This window comes from Scyliorhinus torazame, chromosome 1 (assembly GCF_047496885.1).
Source record: "Scyliorhinus torazame isolate Kashiwa2021f chromosome 1, sScyTor2.1, whole genome shotgun sequence".
NCBI lineage: Eukaryota > Metazoa > Chordata > Chondrichthyes > Carcharhiniformes > Scyliorhinidae > Scyliorhinus > Scyliorhinus torazame.
Genome location: NC_092707.1, coordinates 55,164,224 through 55,178,719, shown reverse-complemented (window position 1 = coordinate 55,178,719; position 14,496 = coordinate 55,164,224). Strand labels below are relative to the sequence as shown.

The 14,496-nt window shown below is 50.5% G+C and overlaps 1 protein-coding gene and 1 long non-coding RNA gene across 3 annotated transcripts in view; one reads left to right on the top strand and one right to left on the bottom strand.

The window, feature by feature from the left end:
- Positions 1-1,661: 1,661 nt before the first annotated feature.
- Positions 1,662-14,496, top strand: part of LOC140407621 (coiled-coil domain-containing protein 63-like) — a 177,658-nt gene continuing 164,823 nt past the window's right edge. The window contains exon 1 of one of the 2 annotated variants that reach the window (XM_072495044.1): positions 1,662-1,732. The gene's annotated coding sequence lies outside the window, so the exon portion shown is untranslated. The remainder of the gene's footprint in view (positions 1,733-14,496) is intronic. The other variant, XM_072495039.1, reaches the window with a different exon arrangement.
- The window catches only part of LOC140407779 (uncharacterized), a 35,402-nt gene continuing 26,468 nt past the window's right edge, over positions 5,563-14,496 (bottom strand). The window contains exon 2 of the long non-coding RNA XR_011939800.1: positions 5,563-7,539. This is a non-coding gene — a long non-coding RNA (uncharacterized lncRNA). The remainder of the gene's footprint in view (positions 7,540-14,496) is intronic.

Sequence of the window (14,496 nt, the reverse complement as noted above, 5' to 3'; positions counted from 1 at the left end):
GGGCCGGGCCCCGAACTACTTATTCGGCTTCTGGCGCCTTACTCCCTCTCTGTGTCCTTTTTCTAATGCACATGCGCGCTGCACGTGCTCGGTCCAACCAAGTCCCTCTTTGTCTTGGCCATCTTTTCGCATCGGCAGCCTGCAATGTAAAGAGTTGCTGCCGCTTAATATGATCTGGTGCACCTTCCATCTGATTAAAAATTGCATAAAGTTACATTTCTCCGTTCTCTTAGCCTAAGCAAAATAATATTAAAGTATCAGGTGTTTTTGAGTTTGCCCCCCCCCCCCCCCCCCCGCCATATTCACGGAGCGAACAAGCACGTTCCGATAGGAAAAGTGCCCTGCCCAACAACTAAACTCTTACCCGAGTGTTGATCAGACTTCAGGGAACACACATTGTTGATGACAAAGTATATCATCCATGTCCCAGTAAATCCCAGCTTGTGTGTCAGAGATTCATATGGACTCAATTCTAACTCCTGTGCGAGTGAATGGGTTTTGAGGGAGTTGAAATCTTGCCCTCTGTGGACTCCCGAAACATTAAAAAGAGGTTATTTGTCCCGTCATGCTTGTGCTGGATCTTTGAAAGAGCTTCCAATTGTGCATTCCCCTGCTCTTTCCTCACAGCCTTGCAAGTTGTCCCCCTTCAAGTACTTGTCAAATTAAAAAAGTTACCACTGCATCTGCTTCCACCACCTTTCCAGGCAGTACATTCCAGAACACAACAGCATATGGCATATAAAGAGTCACAACTTGCCTTTGGTTATTTTGCAAATTAATCTATGTCCTTGAGTTACTAACCATTCTGGCATCGAAAACAATTTCTCCTTATTTGCTCTATCAAAACCCTTCATGATATTGAACACCTCAATGCTCTAAGGAGAATGATTACAGTGTGTCTAGTTTCTCTCCAAGGCTTCACATCCTTCCTAAAGTATGGTGCCCAAATTGAACACAATATTCAAGTTGGGGGCCTAACCAGTATTTTATAAAGCGTAGCTTCCTTCCTACTTTGTTCCCATATTTAAAAAGCCAAGGATTCCAGATACCTTTTTACTAGCCTTCCCAACTTGTTATGCTACCTTCAAAGATTTGTGTATTTGTGCACCCATAGGTCTCTCTATACCTGCACCCCCTTTAAAATTGTACCTTTCAGCTTATATTGCTCTTCTCATTCTTCCTACCAAAAAGAATCATTTCACTCTTCTCTGCATTAAATTTTGTCCGCCTGGTGGTCATCCATTTGGCCAGTCTAAGTTCTCCTGATTTCAGCTGCTCACTGAGTTTTTCTGATATGCAAACTTTGTATTAATACCCTGTATTCCCACATCCAGGTCATAAACATGTGTCAAAAAGAGCAGTGGTCCTAATACCAACCTCAAGTTAGAGAAACAACCATTCGCCACCAGTTTCTGCTTTTGGTCTCTTAGCCAATTTTGTTCCACACTGCCACTGTCTCTTTAATCCCATGGGCTTCAACTCTGTTAATGTGTCTATCTTGTATTAATTTATAAAATGTCTTTTTAAAGTTCATTTACACACCAACCCTCTGTTACTTCATCAATGAACTCAATCAAGTTAGTCAAACATGATTTGCCTGTAACAAATCCATGTTGGTTGTCATTGATTAGCCCATGTGGGGTAGGGGGAAGAAGTGTGAGCAGTGGCCAGCTGCCATCTGCAGCATTATTGTGGAACTAGAAAGAGCAGGAACATTCTGCTCCATAAACAGGTAAGTAAAACATTTCTTGTGAACTATTTTGGTGGCAGAATCTAACAGTCCTTTTGAAGATTGTTAGTTTGGCTGATCTGGTGCCGAGAAAGCTGACTGCAGTCAGATGCTGGCACATCAGCTCCGTAAGAGGATGGCAGCGAGGGAAATAGGTGGAGTCAAGGATGACAGGGGAACTACTGTGCGGAGTGCGGTGAAAGTGAATGAGGCATTCAAGGCCTTTTACGAGGAGCTGTATAGGTCCCAGCCCCCAGGGGGAAAAGAGGGGATGAGACGATTCTTGGACCAACTGAGGTTCCCGAGGGTGGAGGAGCAGGAGGTGGCTGGTTTGGGGGCGCCAATTTGGGCGGAGGAGCTGGTTAAAGGACTGGGGAGCATGCAGGCAGGGAAGGCCCCGGGGCCGGATGGGTTCCCGGTGGAGTTTTATAGGAAGTATGTAGACCTGTTAGCCCCGTTGCTGGTAAGGACCTTCAATGAAGCAAGGGAGGGGGGGACCCTGCCCCCGACAATGTCGGAGGCGACGATCTCTTTGATCTTGAAGCGGGATAAGGACCCACTGCAATGCGGGTCGTATAGACCGATCTCGCTCCTCAACGTAGATGCTAAGTTGCTGGCAAAACTGTTGGCTACGAGGATTGAGGACTGTGTCCCAGGGGTGATTCACGAGGACCAGACAGGATTCGTAAAGGGTAGGCAGCTAAATACCAATGTGCGAAGGCTCCTAAATGTGATAATGATGCCATCGGTGGAGGGAGAGGCGGAGATAGTGGCAGCCATGGACACGGAGAAGGCCTTTGACCGAGTAGAGTGGGAGTATCTCTGGGAAGTGTTGAGGAGGTTTGGGTTCGGGGGAGGGTTTATTAGTTGGGTTAAGCTCCTGTATAGAGCCCCGGTGGTGAGTGTGGTCACGAACCGGCGGAGGTCGGAGTATTTCCGGCTGTATCGAGGGACGAGGCAGGGGTGCCCCCTGTCCCCTCTGCTGTTTGCATTAGCAATTGAACCTTTGGCCATGGCGTTAAGGAAGTCGGGGAAATGGAAGGGGGTGGTCCGAGGGGGAGAGGAACATCGAGTGTCGCTGTACGCAGACGACCTGTTGCTGTATGTGGCGGATCCAGTGGAGGGGATGGTTGAGGTCATGCAGATCCTAAGGGAATTTGGAGACTTCTCGGGCTATAAGCTCAATGTGGGAAAGAGTGAGCTCTTTGTGGTGCATCCGGGGGATCAGGGAAGAGGGATAGACGACCTACCGTTGAGGAGGGCGGAAAGGAGCTTTCGATACTTGGGGATTCGGGTAGCTAGGAGCTGGGGGGCATGGCACAAACTTAATTTGACGCGGCTGGTGGAACAGATGGAGGAGGACTTTAAAAGGTGGGACATGTTGCCACTCTCGCTGGCGGGCAGGGTACAGTCGATTAAAATGGTGGTCCTCCCGAGGTTTCTTTTTGTATTCTAATGCCTCCCAATTGTGATTACCAAGGACTTCTTTAAGAGGGTAAGCAGGAGCATTATGCGATTTGTGTGGGCGAGCAAGACCCCGAGGGTAAGGAGGAGGTTCCTGGAGCATAGCAGAGATAGAGGAGAGTTGGTGTTGCCGAATTTGGGAGGCTACTACTGGGCAGCCAACGTGGCGATGATCCGTAAGTCGGTGATGGAGGGAGAGGGGGGGGCGTGGAAGAGGTTGGAGATGGCGTCCTGCAAAGGAACGAGCCTGGGGGCGCTGGTGACAGCACCGCTGCCGCTCTTGCCGACAAGGTACACCACGAGCCCGGTGGTGGCGGCAAGGCTAAAGATCTGGGGGCAGTGGAGACGACATAGGGGAGCGATGGGAGCCTCGGTGTGGTCCCCAATCAGGGATAACCATCGGTTTGTCCCAGAAAGGATGGACGGGGGTTTCAGAGCTGGCATCGGGCAGGGTTTAGAAGAATGGGGGACCTGTTCATCGATGGGATGTTTGGGAGCTTAGGGGCGCTGGAGGAGAAATTTGGACTACCCCCGGGAAATGCCTTCAGGTACATGCAAGTGAGGGCGTTTGTGAGGCGGCAGGTGAGGGAATTCCCACTGCTCCCGGCACAGGGGATTCAAGACAGGGTGATTTCGGGCGTATGGGTCGGGGAGGGCAAGGTGTCGGCGATATACCAGGAGATGAAAGAAGAGGGGGAGGCTTTGGTAGAGGAGCTGAAAGGTAAATGGGAAGAGGAGCTGGGGGAGGAGATTGAGGGGCTGTGGACTGATGCCCTAAGTAGGGTTAATTCCTCGTCCTCATGTGCCAGGCTTAGCCTGATACAGTTTAAGGTAGTTCACAGAGCGCATATGACGGGGGCGAGGCTGAGTAGGTTCTTTGGGGTGGAGGACAGATGTGGGAGGCGCTCAGGAAGTCCGGCGAACCATGTCCATTAGTTTTGGTCATGCCCGGCACTGGAGGGGTTCTGGAGGGGAGTTGCGGGAACAGTATCTAAGGTGGTGAAAGTCCGGGTCAAGCCATGCTGGGGGCTAGCACTATTTGGAGTAGTGGACGAGCCGGGAGTGCAGGAGGTGAAAGAGGCCGGCATTCTGGCCTTTGCGTCCCTAGTAGCCCGGTGAAGGATCTTGTTAATGTGGAAAGAGGCGAAGCCCCCAGCGTGGAGGCCTGGATAAATGATATGGCAGGGTTTATCAAGTTGGAGAGGATAAAGTTTGCCTTGAGAGGGTCCGCGCAGGGGTTCTACAGGCGGTGGCAACTGTTCCTAGACTATCTCGCGGTTAGAAGGTCGGGCAGCAGCAGCAGTAACCCGGGGGGGGGGATATCTTTCTTGGGGAGGGGGGGAGGGGGAAGGGGGGCTTTTCTGGGGGGCATTTGAGCAAGAAAATACATGAATTATCTGGAAAACTGATATGTACGGGAGGGATCCAATGTACAAAGTTCTGTAACAGATTGACTTGCCATGTTCATGTCTTGCTATGCAAGCTTTCTTTCTTTTGTGTTACGGGGGTTGTTTGTATGGTTGAAAATTTTGTTTAAAAATTCTTAATAAACATATTTTTTTTAAAAAGAGAAAGCTGACTGCAGGATGGTCAGCACACAACCAATATAGGAAAGGACCTGAAAATCTTAGACCTCTGATCTACACAGGCAGTGGGCAGAATCCTTGTTTTAGGTGGACATGTATGATGAGTAGAAGGTTCCCTAATCTATACAGTGTGATGCAAACCTGCTACTGAATGAGCAAATGCTCACATCGAAAAATATTGGATCCTTCATCATGGTTTTTGTGTGAAAAGCTGATGCTGCACTTTCCAGTTCCTCATCCAATAATTCTAACATATATTAACAAATGGAACAATAGTTTATCTGCCTGGTGTTATATATTTGGAAAGGTTTATTCCAATAGCTTGATTGGGGGATGAATATTCAATCCAGTAATATTTTCTTTTTAAACTTATTACTTTTTGTATTCATTCTCGGGTTTGCATGTCACTGGCACTTCTACATGTATTACCTAACCTGAATAGCCCTGGGAAGGTGGTGGTAGACATTCTTTGTGAACAATTTCAATCTGATGTGGAGATGCCGGTGTTGGACTGAGGTGGGTGTGGCAATACCAGGTATTGCAGTACCTGAGAGGTGGATGCCTATTGGCTAGATCTAAGAGTCTACCATTGGCTAACGTACATAGCTCCACCCTGAGAGGCGGGGTATAAGAACCAATGCTGTCCCAGCAGCCTTCACTTTCTGTATCGAAGCTGCTGGGTACAGTTCTAGCTGATTAAAGCCTATTAGTTATGACTCGCCTTGTCTCGAGAGTAATTGATTGTGCATCAGTGGGCACAGTAAGAAGTCTTACAAAACCAGGTTAAAGTCCAACTGGTTTATTTGGAATCACTAGCTTCCGTAGCGCAGCTCCTTCATCGGGTGAGTGATGAGATAGGTTACACAAACACAGCATATAAAGACAAAGCCAATGATACAAGATGATACTTTGAATATGAGTCTTTGCAGGTAATTAAGTCTTTACATGTGCAGATGGTGCGACTGGAGAGAAGGATTATCACAGTTTAAAGAGGTGTGAATTGTCTCAAGACAGGAGAGTTGGTAGGATTTTGCAAACCCAGGCCAGATGGTGGGGGGTTAAATGTAGTGAGACATTTAAGGTCCCGGTTGAGGCCGTACTCATGCGTGCACAACTTGGCTATCAGTTTCTGCTTGGCGATTCTGCGTTGTCCTGCGTCCTGAAGGCCACCTTGGAGAACGCTTACCCGAAGATCAGAGGCTGAATGCCCTTGGCTGCTGAAGTGTTTCCTGACTGGTAGGGAACATTCCTGCCTGGTGATTATCGCGCGATGTCCGTTCATCCGTTGTCGCAGCAGCTGCATGGTCTCGCCAATGTACCACGCCTCGGGAAATCCTTTCCTGCAGCGTATGAAGTAGACAAACTTGGCTGAATCGCACAAGTATGTACCGTGTACCTGGTGGGTGGTGTTCTCACGTATAATGGTGGTATCCATGTCGATGATCTGGCACGTCTTGCAGAGGTTGCCATGGCAGAATTGTGTGATGTCGTGGTTGCTGTTCTCCTGAAGGCTGGGTAGTTTGCTGCAAACAATGGTCTGTTTGAGGTTGCGCAGTTGTTTGAAGGCAAGTAGTGGGGGTGTGGGGCTGGCCTTGGCAAGATGTTCATCTTCATCAATGACGTGTTGAAGGCTCCGAAGAAGATGTTGTAGTTTCTCCGCTCCGGGGAAGTACTGGATGATGAAGGGTACTCTGTCGGTTATGTCCCGTGTTTATCTTCTGAGAAGGTCGGAGCGTTTGTTTGCTGTGGCGCATTGGAACTGTTGATCGATAAGTCGAGTGCTATATCCCGTTCTTACGAGCGCGTCTTTCAGCGTCAGGATATGTCCGTTACGTACCTCCTCGTCTGAGCAGATGCCGTGTATACGGAGGGCTTTTCCACAGGGGATGGCTTCTTTAATGTGTTTAGGGTGGAAGCTGGAGAAGTGGAGCATCATGAGATTATCCGTGGGCTTGCGGTAAAGCGAAGTGCTGAGGTGACCATCCTTGATGGAGATGTGTGTCCAAGAATGAACATACATAGAACATACAGGGCAGAAGGAGGCCATTCAGCCCATCGAGTTTGCACCGACCCACTTAAGCCCTCACTTCCACCCTATCCCCGTAACCCAATAACCCCTCCTAAACTTTTTGGTCACTAAGGACAATTTATCATGGCCAATCCACCTAACCTGGATGTCTTTGGACTGTGGGAGAAAACCGGAGCACCCGGAGGAAACCCACGCAGACAGGGGGAGAATGTGCAGTCTCCGCACAGACAGCGACTCAGCAGGGAATCGAACCTGGGACCCTAGCGCTGTGAAGCCACAGTGTTAATCACTTGTGCTACCGTGCTGCCCTCACCGATTCTGGAGAGTCGTCCATGGTGAGTCTGATGGTGGGATGGAACTTATTGATGTCATCGTGCAGTTGGATCAGTGATTCTTCGCTGTGGATCCAACTGAAAAAAATGTCATCGATGTATCTGGTGTATAGCGTCGGTTGACGGTCCTGTGCGGTGAAGAGGTCTTGTTCGAACTTGTGCATGAAGATGTTGGCGTATTGAGGTGGTGTATTTAAATCTGCACGTTGAATGTTTTCAGAATAATGTTCGGATTTTGATCTAATATTGATGGGGGAATGGCAATATATGTGCAAGTCAGAATTACTCGGCGGGCAACTTGGAGGTATTCCCATCCGGCTATATGTTTTTCTAGTTGGCAAAATTTGTAGGTTTGTTGGATGCAATCAAAGAAGCCTTAAAGAATTGTTGCACTGCATCCTGTAGACAAACACACAGCAGCATTAGTGCACTGGTGGTGGAGAGTTTAGGTGTTTATGCTAGTGGGTGAGATGCTGATCAAACAGACTGATTTGACCTGAATGAAATTGAGCTCCTAAGTCAGCTACACCCATCGAGGTAAGTGAGAGTATTCCATTACACCCCTGAGTTGGCCTTGTAGGTGGTGGAGTGGCTTTGGAGAATGAGAAGGGAAGCCTCCCACCACAAAATTTCAGGCCTCTGATCCGTTGTGGTTTGCCCAGTTGTGCTTGTGGTCAATCAATGGTAACTCTCCCAGGCCATTGCTAGGTGTGCATTCATGACTGTAATATCATTAAGTGTCAAGAGGAGGTGATCAGGTTCTGGCTTGTTGGAGATGTCCGTTGCTTCATATTTATGAGAAGCGAATGCTACTTGCCAGTTGTCAGCCAAGCTTAAATATTTTCCAGATGGGAATGGGCTGCTTCATTATATGAGGAAATGCTAATTGAGCTCAACCCTGTACAATCATTAGTGAACAGCCCTATTTCTGACTTCATGGGCGGCACAGTGGCACCTCTGACACGGCACTGCTGGCTCACAGCGCCAGGGACACAAGTTCAATTCCAGCCTTGGGTGACTGTCTGTGTGGAGTTTGCACGTTCTCCCTGTGTCTGCGTGGGTTTCCTCTGTGTGCTCCAGTTTCCTCCCACAGTCCAAAGATGTGCAGGTTAGGTTGGGTTACGGGGATAGGGCAGGGGAGTGGGCCTAGGTAGGGTGCTCTTTAAGAGGGTCCGTGCAGATAAGCTGGGCCGAATGGCCTCGTTCTGCACTGTAGAGATTCTATGAAGGAGGAAAGATTATTGATGAAGCAACTAAAGATAGTTAGGCCTAAGTTATAGCACTGAAGAACTCGTACATCAACAGTAACATTTCAGACTCACAATAATTGCAGATGCAATTGAATGTTTACATAGGTACTTGATAGCCAGCAGCCACAATTTTCAAGAACTCATTCCAAACAGAGCCCAGGCAATTGTTTCATTGACACAACCTTAAACCATAACTTTCATTCTAAATGTCCCAGTACCCAGCCCTCACTACAATTTAAATAAAAATGCCCGGGTCACTGTCCGTGTGGAATGCACATTCTTCCCGTGTCTGTGTGGGTCTCACCCTCACAATCCAAAGATGTGCAGGGTAAGTGGATTGGCCACTCTGTTGAGGTCAACCAACCAAATAGAAGACAGGAAAACAAAGTTAGGGACAAAGCAAAAAGGGCCGCTCCTGTTAGGGGCTCTGCCTGAACGTAACAAAGATCAATGGAAACTTAAAAACATCAAATAAGAGTGCAATTAAAGGGGTCAATAAAGCACCCCAACCCCTGCGGTGCCCACCAGGCATGGAAGGCCTCGATGGTGCCCGTGGGACACTAGCTGCAGAAGATGGACAAACAGTCTGATTGGACGACCCCCTCTGTCGCCCTGTGCTTTGCCAGGCCCAGGAGCAGGTTCACAAGGAGGTCCTGCGCCTTTCTTGCCCCTTTCTGCACCTGGTGCCCATATATCAGGAGATGAAGTGCAAACAAACCCTCAACAAAAGACCTCAGAAAACTAAAAAGGGAGTGCAGCCTACAACACGCAACATAGACGTGGTCCACAGACTCCACAAGGCCACAAAAATGGCAGGCTTCTTGGACGTCCGTGAACTGGTATTGCATGGCACTGCTGCATGCAACACCCTCCACCCCAAGTCCCCATGATTGAGGGGGAGGACTTCTCCATAGAGGGACCTCCAGTGGGGACCTCTGCCTCCGGACGGCAGCATGGCATGCCATGGCGTGTCCGGGTGATGGGCAAGGGTAAGGAGGTGACTGGTGTGCAGCAGCAGCCCATACAGGAAACCCCTCCTTGCAGTGTGAAAAGGCACAGAGGGCATTTCCGCAAGGCGGCTAGGATTGTGGGGCACCAGGGGCAGCACGGTGGCGCAGTGGTTAGTTTTGCTGCCTCACGGCGCCGAGGTCCCAGGTTTGATCCCGCCTCCGAACCACTGTCCGTATGGAGTTTGCACATTCTCCACATTGGGTTTCGCCCCCCACAACCCAAAGATGTGCAGGGTAGGTGGATTGGCCAAGCTAAATTCCCCCTTGGAAAAAATGATTTAGGTACTCTAAATTTAAAGGATTGTGGGGCACCAACCTCCGAGGGAGGTGTCAGGGCCTGGGGCCAATGTGCATTCTGGCCGAGCAGGGGTTCGCCCTGACGGGATACCACCACCTGCACGTCCTCCAAGCCGCGAGGAAATTGTGTCCTGGGAGTCATCCAGCCATTTCCTCTGCCACCCAGCATGTCCCCGATCCTGGTCACCCCGGCAGACACAGCTCGCTCCTCCGCCAGCCACTCGAAATGGCATTGTGGAGGTGCGGATTCCTGAGCAGCGGCTCCCCGACGACAGCCAGACTCCTGACGGAGTGGGCGCTGAGGTGCGAGGCGACCATGCTCCAGACTTTGAGAAGGTCCTGGTAAAAGACCTGGGCAGCGACTGCAGAGGGTAACGAAGACCCTGCAGTTCTATGAACAGGAGCTGCATGTCATAATTCAAGCCATGCACCTGGCAGAAGAAATGCGTCACCAGGGCATACCATCGTGGAGGGAGCTCAATGTATAGGTATCGCTGTAAGGTCTGAAGGCGGAAGGGGGCCAGGCACACCAGCGCCTGGCCACCCTTCCTAAGCGGGAGACTCAGAACCCTAGCAGCAACTCAGTGCAGTCTCTTGTCGAAAAAGAACTCTACAAGCATTCTCTGAAGCTTTGTGACAAAGTCAGGGGGAGGGGGGTCAAGGTTACTAGCCGGTACCAGAACATGGAGGCTATCAGCTGGTTCATGACGAGATCTCACCCTTATAAGACAGCGCTCAGAACAGTCCTGTCCAGTGTCTCAAATGAGCGGTGACCTTGGCCTCCAGCTCCTGCCAGTTAGCCGGCCAGGATTCCTCAGCTGGACAAAGATGGACTCCCAAGTAGAGAAGGCTGGTCCTGATCCAGGTGAAAGGCCTGAGTTTCTCTGAGAAGGGGTCCATCTGCCATGAACCGACCAGGAGTGCAGAACATTTGGCCCAGTTGATCCTGGCAGAGGACGCGGCAGAGTACACAGCCTGGCACTCTCGCATCCCCCACAGATCAGCAGGGTTGGTGAACATGAGGAGCACATCATCAGAGGAAGCCGAGAGGACCACCCCAATGCCCGCCCCGCGCAGAACCAGTCCCAATAACTTCCTCCGCAGGGGTTACAGGTAAAGCTCCATGCAAATAGAATAGAGTTGGCCAGACCCAGGAGGAGAGACTGGGTAGCTCCCGCTCAAGAGGGTGGAGAGGAGCTTTCGGTACCTGGGTATACAGGTGGCTAGGAATTGGGATGCCCTACACAAGCTCAATCTATCTCGGCTGGTAGAGCAGATGGAGGGAGACTTCAAAAGATGGGACATGCTCCCGCTTTCCATGGAGGGTAGGGTGCAGTCCATGAAAATGACGATCGTCTTCCAGTGCCTTCCCATCTTCATCCCCAAATCCTTCTTCAAGCGGGTGAACAGGATTATCATCACGGGATTTGTGTGGGCAAACAAGACCCCGCGAGTTAAAAGACTGTTCTTAGAGCGCAGCCGGTGGGGAGGAGGGCTGGCACTGCCGAACGTCTGCAGTTATTACTGGACGGCTAATATAGCGATGATTAGGAAATGGGTAATGGACGGGGGGGCGGCATGGAAGCAGCTAGAGGCGGCGTCATGCGACGACACCAGCTCAGGGGCATTGATAACGGCACCGCTGCCGTTCTCGCCGGCACGGTACACCACAGGCCTGGTGGTGACGGCGGTACTGAGTATCTGGGGTCAGTGGAGAAGGCACAGGAGGGAGGAATGGGCCTCAGTCTGGTCCCCGATATGGCATAATCATAGATTTGCGCCAGGCAAGATAGACGGGGGGTTCAAAGTTGGCATAGGGCGGGTATCAAAAGGATGGGGGACCTGTTTATAGATGGGACTTTTCCTAGCCTGAAGACGCCTGAGGAGAAATTTAGTCTGCCCCCGGGGAATGCCTTTAGATACCTCCAAGTCCGCGCTTTTCTGAAGAAACAGGTGGTGGCATTCCCGCTACCCCCCCCCCCCCCCCCCCCCCCCCCCCCTGCAGGATACAGGGCAGGGTGGTCTCTGGCATCTGGGTAGGGGAGGGGAAGATGTCGGACATATACCAAGAACTGCAGGAGGCAGAGGAAGTCTCGGCAGAGGAGCTGAAGGGCAAATGGGAGGAGGGGCTGGGCGAGGAGCTGGATGAGGGCCTGTGGGCTGATGCCCTAGGCAGGGCTAATTCCTCCTCATCTTGTGCCAGGCTCAGCTTAATTCAGTTTAAAGTGGTCCACCGGGCACACATGACGACAGCGAGAATGAGCAAGTTCTTTGGGGTGGAGGACAGATGTGTGAGATGCTCAGGGAGCCCAGCAAACCATGTCCATATGTTCTGGGCATGCCCGGCGCTTAAAGAATTCTGGCAGGGATTTGCAAAGGCTATGTCCAAGGTCTTGGGCGCTCGAGTAAAGCCGAGTCCGGTGATAGCAATATTTGGGGTGTCGGAAGATCCGGGCATTCAGGAAGCGAAGGAGGCCGACGTCCTGGCCTTTGCCTCCCTGGTTGCCCAGAGACGGATCTTGTTAATGTGGAGGGACCCGAAGCCCCCGAGTGTAGAGACCTGGGTTAGTGTGACATGGCTGGGTTTCTCAGTCTTGAGAGGATAAAGTTTGCCTTGAGAGGGTCCTTGCTGGGGTTCTCCAGGCGATGGCAGTCGTTCCTTGTCTTTCTGGCAGAACGTTGAAAGGTCAGCAGCAGCAATCTTGGGGGGGGGGGGGGGGGGGGGGGGGGGATAGGTGGGGAACCGAGTATGTAATGTAATGTATACTCTTCTTTTGTAAATGGACTTTAACCACCTGTTTGTTAAATTTTCTCCTTTTTGTTATTGGTTATGCAAAATTTTGTTAAAGAAAAACTTGAATAAAAACAATTTAAAAAAAAAATAGTTGGTCAGACAAGGGGCAGCCCTGACACACTCCTCTCCCAAAGCGAAGGGGCGCCATCAGGGACCCGTCAACCTTAATGAGACATTCAGCAGCAGTGTACAGAAGTCGGATCCGGGCGATGAAATGCATCCCAAATCCGAATGCTTGCAGAGTCACGAATATGTATTCGTGATCCACCCTGTCAAATGTTTTCTCCTGATCAAGGGACAGGAAGGCGCTCGACATACCAGCCCTCTGGGAATGATGGACCAGGTCCCGGAACAGATGGATATTGTCGTGGATCGTGCGGCCCGGGATAGTGTAGGACGTAATCTTGTTGACCCTTTTGAAGAAGGACCGTGGGCTGAAAATCGAGAGGCACTGAAAAATAAACAGGAATCTTGGGAGGATCGTCATCTTTACCGTCTGCACTCTCCCCGCAAGTGATAGCGGGAGTCCATCCCATCTCCTGAACTCGCTCTTCATTTGTTCCACCACTCTAGTCAAATTTAGCTTATGCAGCCTGTCCCAGTCTCGTGCCACCTGTATCCCTAAGTATCGGAAACTTTCTCCGACCATCCTAAATGACAGCCCCTTCAACCTGTTCTCCTGGCCCCTCGCCTGCACTACAAACATCTCACTCTTATGTGGTGATGTGCATCACTGTAAATACATGTAAGCTAGACAGACACTAGAGGGAGCACCAGAAACATCACACACACACACTCAACCAATAGATAAGTTAGATGGGAGGCGACCAATGGACATTCACGATACACAAGGAGGTGACACGACCACAGGGGGGCATTACACCAACCGATACATAAAGGACACCACACACATGATCAGCCCCTTTTGACCAGTGGAGACAATCAGTGAGGAGAGGCACAGGGTTGATTCATTATCACAGCCACCATGTGGAAGACAGCAACTGGTTAGTCAGTTTAGGTAGCTACAATAGTATTAGCAGTAGTGTCGAACTCAAGTTATAAAAGTGTACATAGTGTAAATAAATGAGTTGAAGTTATTTACACGTCTCGACCTTCCTTGACAAATGCAACACAAGGAAGCCGCTTATGTTACAAAGGAAACATAACAAAACATCTTAGCCATGTTCAGTTTGTACCCTGAAAACCTGCCAAATTCTCTCAATATTCCTAGTATACTGTCCATCCCAGCCAGCGGGTCTGATACGTACAGGAGCAGGTCGTCCGCGCACAGCGATACCCTGTGTTCCACCCCTCCCCTAATCATTCCCTTCCACCCCCACGCAGCTCTCAGGGCAATCGGCAGTGGCTCTATGGCCAGTGCAAACAGCAACGGGGAGAGTGGGCATCCCTGTCTGGTCCCCCGGTGTAGTCTAAAGTACTCTGATGTTGTCCTATTCGTCCTCACGCTAGCTTTTGGGGCCTCGTACAATAGTCTAACCCAGTCAACAAAGCCCTCCCCACCCAAACCGTCCGAGTACCTCCCACAAATAGTCGCACTCCACCCGGTCAAAGGCCTTCTCGGCATCCATTGCCACCACTGCCTCTACCTCTCTGCCCTCCGGGGGCATCATGATCACATTGAGTAGTCTTCTCAAGTTGGCTACCAGCTGTCTGCCTTTCACAAACCCTGTTTGGTCTTCCCCGATCACCTCCGGGACACAGTCCTCAATTCCAAGTGCCAAGACCTTAGCCAGGAGCTTGGCGTCGACGTTGATCAGGGAGATTGGTCTATATGACTGTAGCCAGTTAAAAAGGAGTTAGCCCCCATCAGCTGTTGCAACAGGTCTGCCACAAAAGTTGTGGCGTCCGCTCCTTTGGCCCCCTCTGGGAGGCCAATAATTCTCAAATTTTGTCTGCGGGCTCTGTTTTCCAGGTCTTCAAGCCTGTCAAGCAGCCTTCTCTGTCACTCCTTAACCCATCTATCTCTATTGCAGCGATCGTTTGT